Here is a 9,459-nt window from a genome sequence, read left to right on the forward strand (position 1 = left end):
GATTATTGTCTCTGTCAATTTATACAGTGAACAATATGAAAGTGACCATCGGGGTATGTACAATAGCAGAGGGTTAAACAAATGAACTATTTCTTGCCTTGCAGCAAAGTACTGTTCTAGATGTTTACAAATCACTAATCACTTGTAAATATGTGTACCACACAACTGCCTGCTGAGATAATACAACTTTTAAATGTTCTCAGGGAAAGTTGAAATCAAAGTACCCATCACCTTCTCTGTCTGTATGAATGGCTTGAGAAAGGAGGAGTCAATGTAGTAAGCCAGCAGTCTCTGATGGCGAGCAGCCAAAGTTTGTGGAACATTTTTTAAGTTTTTGGTGTCACAGATTACCTGCTTGAAGAGTTTATGTTTTCCCTCAAATCGCATTGTCCACATATCTCTTAGTGGTCCATACATTCTTATGAGATTAATTTCCTTGAGACGACAGCATTAATGCACAAGGACATTTCAATAGGGATGACACCCTCCATAAGGTCATGCATTATGTCAGGTGGAAAACCATCAACTGTGTGAAAATGTTTCAACCTTTCACTTAAAACACAACCACCTTTTATACAAACCATACTGCTTTACTAAACTCGCATCGTGTAGCACTTCAGCCACTTGCCTGTCATGCTCCTGCTTGGTTCTCAGTTCAGATGCTCCCGACCTGACCTCCTTCTCCTGGATTTCATAGATTTCATACATTTCCTCTTTGCAAAGCAGAACCGACATAAGTGCTCAACAAAGAAACTCTCCTGTAGTTCTGCGAAAGAATGAGCACCTAGATTATCAGATGACACAAAAAGCAGCTAAATATACAAGCTTTTCTTAAGATCAGTTCTTTTGGGATCAGCTGGAAATATCTTGTTTTTATATATATATATTTATATGAACATGGTGTGTGGGGAACATAGTTGTTCCAGGGGCTCGGGGTGCTGTGGTGTCTAACTCCTGTAGTTTGGCCTTCTTGATCTGGCTAAACCATCTGGCCACACTCTCTAGCATCAAAATCTTCCAGACTTGGCCCCTCTACACTGATTCTTCTCAGAACTTCCACTGTGTCTGAATGAAGGGATGCTCTAGTGTCTGATTTGATCCTCTTCTGTGCAGAGAACCCTCAAAAACTGCAGCTGAGACAGGGAGGACCAGCATAATGTGCACAAGGTGCAGGATGATCTGGGACAAAAAATACATTAAAGAGATTTATTCAAGCAAAATGTGTTAGATAGCAAAACTGACACAATCTTAAGAAAGAACATTAACAAAAACTGACCTTGTACTCTGAGCAGTAGGGCTCTCTGGTCAACATGAGCTCCCAAAGGCTGAGGTAGGTCTTGTCTTTGAACATCCTCGCAGTTAATAGCTTCAATTCTCCAAACTGTTCTTTTGCAAGTTCAGTGTTTACACCATTTCTGAAAATGATGTGGATTACACAGCTAATCAGTGTTCACATGAATAAAATATCTACCACCAGCACACATAATATTGTAGTAATCCACAAGCTACCTTCTCAGGACTGTGGAGAAGTGATCCAAGAGAAATGCAAGGTCATCAGCACCATGGTCCACTAAGTCCTCTTGGTTCTCTGGCCAGCTATCATGATTGAAAATGTTGAAGCATCTGACAGCCTTGGTTGTGTCAGACTCAGAAACACTCTCCCCTGAACTGAACACGTCTGCAATAAAATGGCAAAAGGCCACAAAAATGGCATCTTCCATTGATTTCTTAACCTGTATCATACAACAGGAAAAATTTGTCACAAAGAACACTGAAGTAAATTCCCCCCAAAAATAAAATCAATAATAATGGCGTAAGTGTCTCTAGTGAAAGGAATATTCTGAAAGAATGCCTTTGTAACTCGGTCTGCAATGTCTGCATTGGCAGAGGAGCCTGCCAAATGGTCCATATGGTAGTACACAGAAGTGAACTGTGCTGGTTTAAGAAAGGTCCCCAGGGCCCTTGAAACATGTGGGAGCCACCTTGTCCCCTTCACCCCACTGGGCATCAGCACATTTACTCACAAGTCAGCCCCAATCACCCTGAGCTCTCTCATTGATTTTGGGCTGAAATGGTGCTTCTTCCAAATTAAATGTAGATGGTCATACAATTGCCCCATCATTGGATTGTCTCTCTGCACTGACAATATTGCCAATTCCAATCTGAGAAGATAGTCAAATTTTAAATGTAGATACATCTGCTCTATAAAAGAAAATAACCCACAGTGACTTTAGGGTGTCAGTCATACCTTATCTTCTAGTCTTACCTGTGAGGCATACAGTGGAAAGGCACAATGTGGTCACCTGCCTCTTGCTGCAGAAGGGCTATGACACCCCATTTGATGCCTAAATTAACAGCAGCACCATCAGCACCCAGAGCAATGATTTTCTCCAGCCAGTTACTGCACTGGTCCCCAAGAGCAGCAAATGCTTTCTTTGTGGCAGCAAAATTCCTAATTAAACAAATAAAAATGATAATACCATTTACATCCCAGATCAAGAGTTTATAATGCAATCTATTTTTTTTTTTTCCAATGATAAGAATATTACATATGGTTGATGGTATGGTAGGGATATTATTGACATTACATGACATGGCTTACCTTGGGCATGGGCATGCTCGACCTCAATGTGTCCAATCAGTATATTCACCGGTCTTCCTCTCTGCAAGATATAACCGTACACAATGACGCATTCCTTTGTGGCGATATCTGTGTCTCCGTCTATCAGGAATGCCATGTATGCACTGTTCGCAATTTGCACAGATGTCTTTTTTTTTTTTTTCAATGTATCTGCGATGACTCCTGTAAATTGGGAGCATGCAACATCATTGCTGTACGTCGAGTTTACGTTCAAGCCATTTTTCTTCATAAGAATTATTTCGGACTTGAACTTGCATTGAAAATGCAGCTATGCAGCACAGATGAACTAGGTATATCTCAGCCGCAGGGGCACCCCCAAGGGGTGGCCAGGGCCACCCCTGTATAAACTCTGGCCACCCCTGTGGCCACCCCTAGTATGAATTTGCATTGGGTACTGTTGATTTGAATGCATAATGAAAATTCACAATAGTTCATGAAGTGAAAAAAAAACACAAAAAAACCCTAATAAAATTAAGCACACGCTGCAGCCACCAAAAAAGATTGTAGATTGATTTGCGCCACCAGAGTAGCTGTTTCACTGCTCCTCCCCTCTCCATCCCGTCGTTGACTGCTCAGGCTGCAGGAGTGATTCGATCACAGGAGAGCACCTGCACTTTTTGTAAAGACGACAACGGCAACAGGTATGTATGCCATACAGTAGTGACTTATAGTGAAGACATGAATATATCTTCTAAGTTAACTTTTTTGCCAACTAAATGTTCCTCAGTAAAGTTTTTACAGTGTTGAATTAACATTAGCTATAATTAACGCTGGTGCTAATAAGCTGCAAAGTTATTTTACTAGCTATGGCTAGTCAACTGTGCTATGTCAATTTGCAGCATCTCTAATTTTTTTTAAGAAGAAATGTAGCACAGGGGAGTGTAGGTCTGAGGAAGGTGAGAATACACTTGGAGATAATGTCCAAACATTTAGAAAGAACGAAACATTTAGAAAGACAATTTACAAATATCACTAAAAATATCATGATATCATGTCAGTTATTATTGCTCCATCTGCCATTTTTCGCTATTGTTCTTGCTTGCTTACCTGCATAAAGTCTGTTGATTCGGCTGCGCAGCTCCAGACGTTAATACTGGCTTGTCTAATGCCTTGAACATGGGCTGGCATATGCAAATATTGGGGGCGTACATATTAATGATCCCGACTGTTGCGTAATGTTGTTATGTTGCGATTTGCCTGTTCTTCAGAGGTCTTTTAAACAAATTAGATTTACATAAGAAGGAGGAAACAATGGTGTTTGAGACTCACTGTATGTCATTTCCATGTACTGAACTCTTGTTATTCAACTATGCCAAGGTAAATTCAATTTTCAATTCTATGGCACCTTTAAAACTGTTCAAAGCTGGACAGCAGATAATTAGTTAAATTGGAATCTGGGTGGTGAGGTAGATAGGTGAGAAATATTCACAGGAATCGATAAGTAATTTTTAGATTTTTTTAATTGACTGCTTTCATCACTGGGCATACTTAGCGGGCATGAGCAAGGTACCGGCAATGCTGTCTGATGCTTTTCCCAATGTAAAAGTTGTTGCAGGGCTGTCGGCTATCTGCAAAAGAGGAAGGGATCGGGATTGTGGGGATTTGCGCTTGTGGTTGCGGGTCTTGGCGCATGGATTTAACTGGGGTTGTGTCCGTCTAGGGGTTAATTTGTGGGCAAGACATGGTAGAATGTGCCACTCCACTGACCTGCAGGTCACGCACGAGATGTTTCTGCAGTCTAGAAGCACTCTGCTGTGGATATCAGGGTTGAGTGCTCCCCAGTAGGGGCATTGGTTCCACTGGGTGACCCGTACAGCGCACTTTGCAGAGAAGAGCTTGTGATATGTGTAGAAGTGTCCTCCTCCATAGGACAAATCAAGATCAGCTATTGGTGCCAGATAATCAATGTTTGCACCACCTGTGGAGGAAGGATGAAAAGATTATTTCAGTGAAATGGCTGAAAGCAATAGAAAACTTAGCAAAAGATAAGTAAATGTGAGAGGTTTATGTCCGGGGTTGGGTTGTAATACTTGCTTAATACTTAAAGGATTGTATTCCTTCTTTTCCATCATAAAGGCCCTCTTGATGCACTGAGTTGTCTGAAAGTAAGGTCTAATGTGGGAAATGAGACAACATACCCGTTTGCAGATGTCCTGCTCCAATTCAGGCCAGTAAAATCTGGTGTCTTTTTTTTTTCTTTCTCCACACTAGGGGTGTCCACAAATAGTCGAATATTCGACCTGTAATTAATATTCGAAAAATAAAAATACTATTCGAGTTTTACTGTTGCTTTGCTGGCCGTAAATGCAGTGAATCCATGATAAATCCTGAGCACTAAAACTCGCAGTTATAACTAAATGCACCGGGTGGCGCTGTGGAGCATGTTTAAGAAGTTTATTTTATTTGATCGTCACATAATGTTGTCTGCCTCGCGAAGTTTGGAATTACTTGGATGAAAATGATCTTACACAATGGAATTACTTTTGATCAAATGATTTAATGAAACTGAGTTATCATAATATCACCACCATATTGAGAAAGCACATGAAATGAGGAAAGACAGCTGTCCATCACTGCATTCACGACAGGTAGGCTAAGCGCAGCTATACCCAAAGTGAGCCGAGAAGATAACTTATCTGATAGTAAAATGATTTTGAGACATATGCTTCCTTTAAATTTCGTCGAGGGAGATGTATTTATGAACAGAAAACACAAAGTGCTGCTGTTAGAAACTTAGCTTAGCACACTGTTATGTATTATCGTTATCTTTGTGTTTCTGCAACGTCTGTCAGCGCAGCTCGTTTTCTCACCCGAGCATGTGGATTGTAGCAGCCCTTCAACTTTGAATAAACAGGCTTGGGAGTGTTTCCATACGGGTGTACTTTAATTCAGACGAGTGTGCATAGCACCAACACCGTGAAAACTTAAAGACAAATAACAAAGGCAATTCAGTCAGATACAAATTAATACTTTAACAAATGCTCTTTAGCAAGCTAGAATCACATTGATAACAGCACAACAGGTAACAGCCATCATGTGAATGAATCTTATTACCATTTACATGAACGTATGAAATTAATACATATGGAATAGTATATTACAATCAACCACATACCTCGCTCCGCATATCAAAGGGTGCTAGAGAGTGGTGATCCAGTGAAGGATGACGCCATTAACTTAACTTGGACGTTGGAGAGATAGCTAGCAACTTCATGAATTATTCTCAAGTTATTACTGCCAAAACAAATCAAGCACAAAGTGGTATAACACTTCAAGGAACACTTTAGTTAAAGATTACAGTAATATTTTCCAATCTCTGACTTTAAACATGCACCGTCTTGTAACGTACCTTCTCTTCTTCTTCTTCTTCTTGTTTTATGGCGGGTGACAGCCAACGTTATTGGTGTATTACCGCCACCTACTATACTGGAGTGTGGACCAGAATTCTTACCCTCTGCTAAACACATATTAATGTTAAATGAAATAAATAAACCAAATATACATATATACACATACACATATATACATATATATATATATAAAAAAAAAAAAAAAAAAAAAAAAACCTTTACAACCTATTTATCAGCCCTGTTTCCTTCAAGAATACAATTAATGAATTATAATTTCCTGTTTGACTGAGAATTTGTTTTATTTCTATCTGCTGTGATGTCCTTCTAAATATTTCCCTTTCTGTGGCATATTTCTGACAGTGAATTAATACATGCTCAACTGTTTCTATTCCCTGACCACATTCACACAGCGCTGTTGGATGTTTCCCCATAAGGTGCAACGTACTATTTAGTCTTGTGTGACCCAGTCTCAATCTTGATATTACATTCTCTTCCTTCGTGCTTCGTCCTGTCCTCCTCATCTTTCCCACCTCGTTCTGGATGTTGTAAAGGTGTCTGCCTGTAGTTCCCTGATTCCATTTATCTTGCCATTTGTTAGTGATTTTGCTTTTAATCATTGCCTTTATTTCTGTTCTGCTTAATAAAATCTCCATTACATTTTCCTGTTTAATTGCTTCCTTTGCTAGTGAATCTGCTATCTCATTTCCTTTAACCCCCCTATGTGCTGGTACCCACAAAAATATAATCTCTATGTTCCAATTATGAATTCTAAAAAGTGTTTCATATATTTCATTAATTATATCTTGCCTACTCTGGGATGAAAATGATTGTATTGACATCAATGCTGAACTTGAGTCTGAACACACAATAACTTTGCTTATATTGGCTAGTTCTATCCAATTCAGGGCTGACACAATTGCTACTAACTCGACTGTATAAACTGCCAGATGATCTGTTGTTCTCCTATTATTAGATATCTGTAGGGATGGTATAGTAAATGCATATGATGTTCTCCCCGTAGGGTCTTTAGATCCATCTGTATATATTGCTACATAATTCTGGTATACTGTGTGAATTCTGTCCTCTACCACCGCTGCTAGATTTCCTATGTCTTTGAATAAATGATAATTTTCCAGTAAATACAAGTCGACAAACACTTGAGGAAATATCCACGGAGGCGTTACCGTTATTGGTACTGTAGGAATATAAACTTCTTGATTTAACCTCATTTCCCTTGCTATAGTTCCTGAGATCCAGGCAAAACACTTACTTTTCGCTCTCTCACTTTCCCAGCAAGTGGATAAGTACCTTACTAGCTGGATTTTTCCCTTCTGACTGTCCTTTTAAGTTTACCCAGTAGTTCATCATAAGCTGTACCCTTCGAAGGCATAGTGGCATTTCTCCCATTTCCACATGTAGAGCATCAACGGAAGTTGATTTAATCGCACCACAACATAGTCTCAGAGCTTGAGAATTCATTATTTCTAATTTCTTTAAGGATGTTTTAGCCGCTGATCCATACACCAAGCTTCCATAATCCAATACTGACCTTATTAATGCTGTATATACATTTTTCAATGCCTCTCTACTTGCTCCCCATTCAGATCCTGACAGACATCTCATAACATTTACCACTTTCTTACATTTACTGAGTATTTTATTGATATGTTCATTCCAGTTTAATTTAGAGTCAAACCACAACCCTAAAAATTTAAACACTTTAACTTGCTCAATTATTTGTCCATACAATTTAACCTCCATTCCATTACTGTCTTTTTTCTTTCTAGTGAATATAATTGATTTTGTTTTTTCCACTGAGAATTTAAAACCCCACAAGTATGACCATTTTTCTACCATATTAACTGACTCTTGTATCCTTTTCCTTATATGATCAACATTCCTTCCCCGTTTCCATAACGCTCCATCATCTGCAAATAATGAACGATTAATATCTGATGGAACTTGAGAGAACACATCATTTATCATAATAGAAAATAATAATGGACTAATGACACTCCCCTGGGGGGTGCCATTATCCACCAAATACTTCCTGGATACAACTGCACCAATTTTAACCCGAATAGATCTTTCAAATAAAAAACTTTTAACCCAGTTAAAAACTCTTCCTGAAATTCCTATATTATGTAATTTAATCATTAATCCCTCCTTCCAAACCATATCGTAAGCTTTCTCAACATCAAAGAAAACTGCCATCACTGATTCTTTGTTCACCTGTGCTTTCTTGATTTCTGTTTCCAGACATATAATTGGATCCATTGTTCCTCTCCCTCTCCTAAACCCACTCTGATATGGTGATAGGAGTTCCCTTGACTCGAAATAAAACGTTAATCTCTCAGTAACCATTCTTTCCATTATTTTGCCTAAATGTGACGTTAACGCTATCGGCCTATAATTCTCAGGCTTTGAAGGGTCTTTCCCTGGTTTTCTAATAGGAATAATTACCGCTTCTTTCCATGCAGTGGGTAGTTTTCCCTTATCCCAGACTTTATTATAAAGGCCTAGAAGATTCATCATTGCTAATGGACCTAGATGCTTCAACATTATATAACAAATTCCATCATCTCCCGGTGCTGTTATTCCAGAAACGTACCTTCTCGTGCCTTCCTGTGTGTTTTCTTTTTGAAAAGAGTGAGCATGGAGAAATTAGTCCCCCATGCAGATAGCATGATGTCAAAATAAAAGTCCCATGAAATAAAAGTATGAAACAGCATACTCATAATAAAACACTGCTAGTGGTCATCTACATGGATAATATTGTTTTTCTCAACATGAACATGTGAAACAATATGAAAACGATAACCATATAGGCTACTGTCTTGAGTGTATTATGTACGTTTTGTACGATAACTGGCGCTGTCTGCTTTATTAGTGTTTTTCCTCGTTCGCACTGCTTGAGTTTAAATGCTTTTGTTCTTTTTATATATATATATATATATATATATATATATATATATATATATATATATATATACATACATATATATATATATACATACATATATATATATATATATATATATATATATATATATATATATATATATATATATATATATATATTTTTTTTTTTTTTTTTTTTTTTTTTTTTTTTTTTTGCACAAATTGTTTAATGCTTTAAACTAAAAGAAAACCTTAAGATATAACTTAAGCTTGTTGTGTATATTGCCTAATTGTAAGCTTGTTCAGAAATGGTTACAAACTCTTGATGAATTAAAAAAAAAAAAAAAAAGTCCTTCTTGTTTAAGGTAATTTAAATAAATGAATATTCGAATATTCGTTTTTTTTACGAGCCCAAATATTCGAATACAATATTTTGGGAAAATGCCCATCCCTACTCCACACCACAATGTCCTTCAAGCAACTAAAGTCCTGTGTGGCTCTTCAGGTGCCAGAACCATTTGGCCAGATGCTGAATCTCGTATTCTTTCTTTCTTTGGCACATGTAGC

General features: G+C 38.0%; 1 long non-coding RNA gene across 1 annotated transcript; it reads right to left on the reverse strand.

Annotated features, from left to right (window-relative positions):
* Positions 1-4,083: 4,083 nt before the first annotated feature.
* Positions 4,084-4,644, reverse strand: LOC125269480. Its single transcript, XR_007185116.1, has 2 exons — positions 4,349-4,644; positions 4,084-4,209 (listed from the first exon to the last, which is right to left on the reverse strand). It is a non-coding gene; the product is annotated as an uncharacterized LOC125269480 (long non-coding RNA).
* Positions 4,645-9,459: the final 4,815 nt, after the last annotated feature.

The sequence above is a fragment of the Megalobrama amblycephala genome, linkage group LG6 (genome assembly GCF_018812025.1).
Source record: "Megalobrama amblycephala isolate DHTTF-2021 linkage group LG6, ASM1881202v1, whole genome shotgun sequence".
In the NCBI taxonomy this organism is placed as follows: Eukaryota; Metazoa; Chordata; class Actinopteri; order Cypriniformes; family Xenocyprididae; genus Megalobrama; species Megalobrama amblycephala.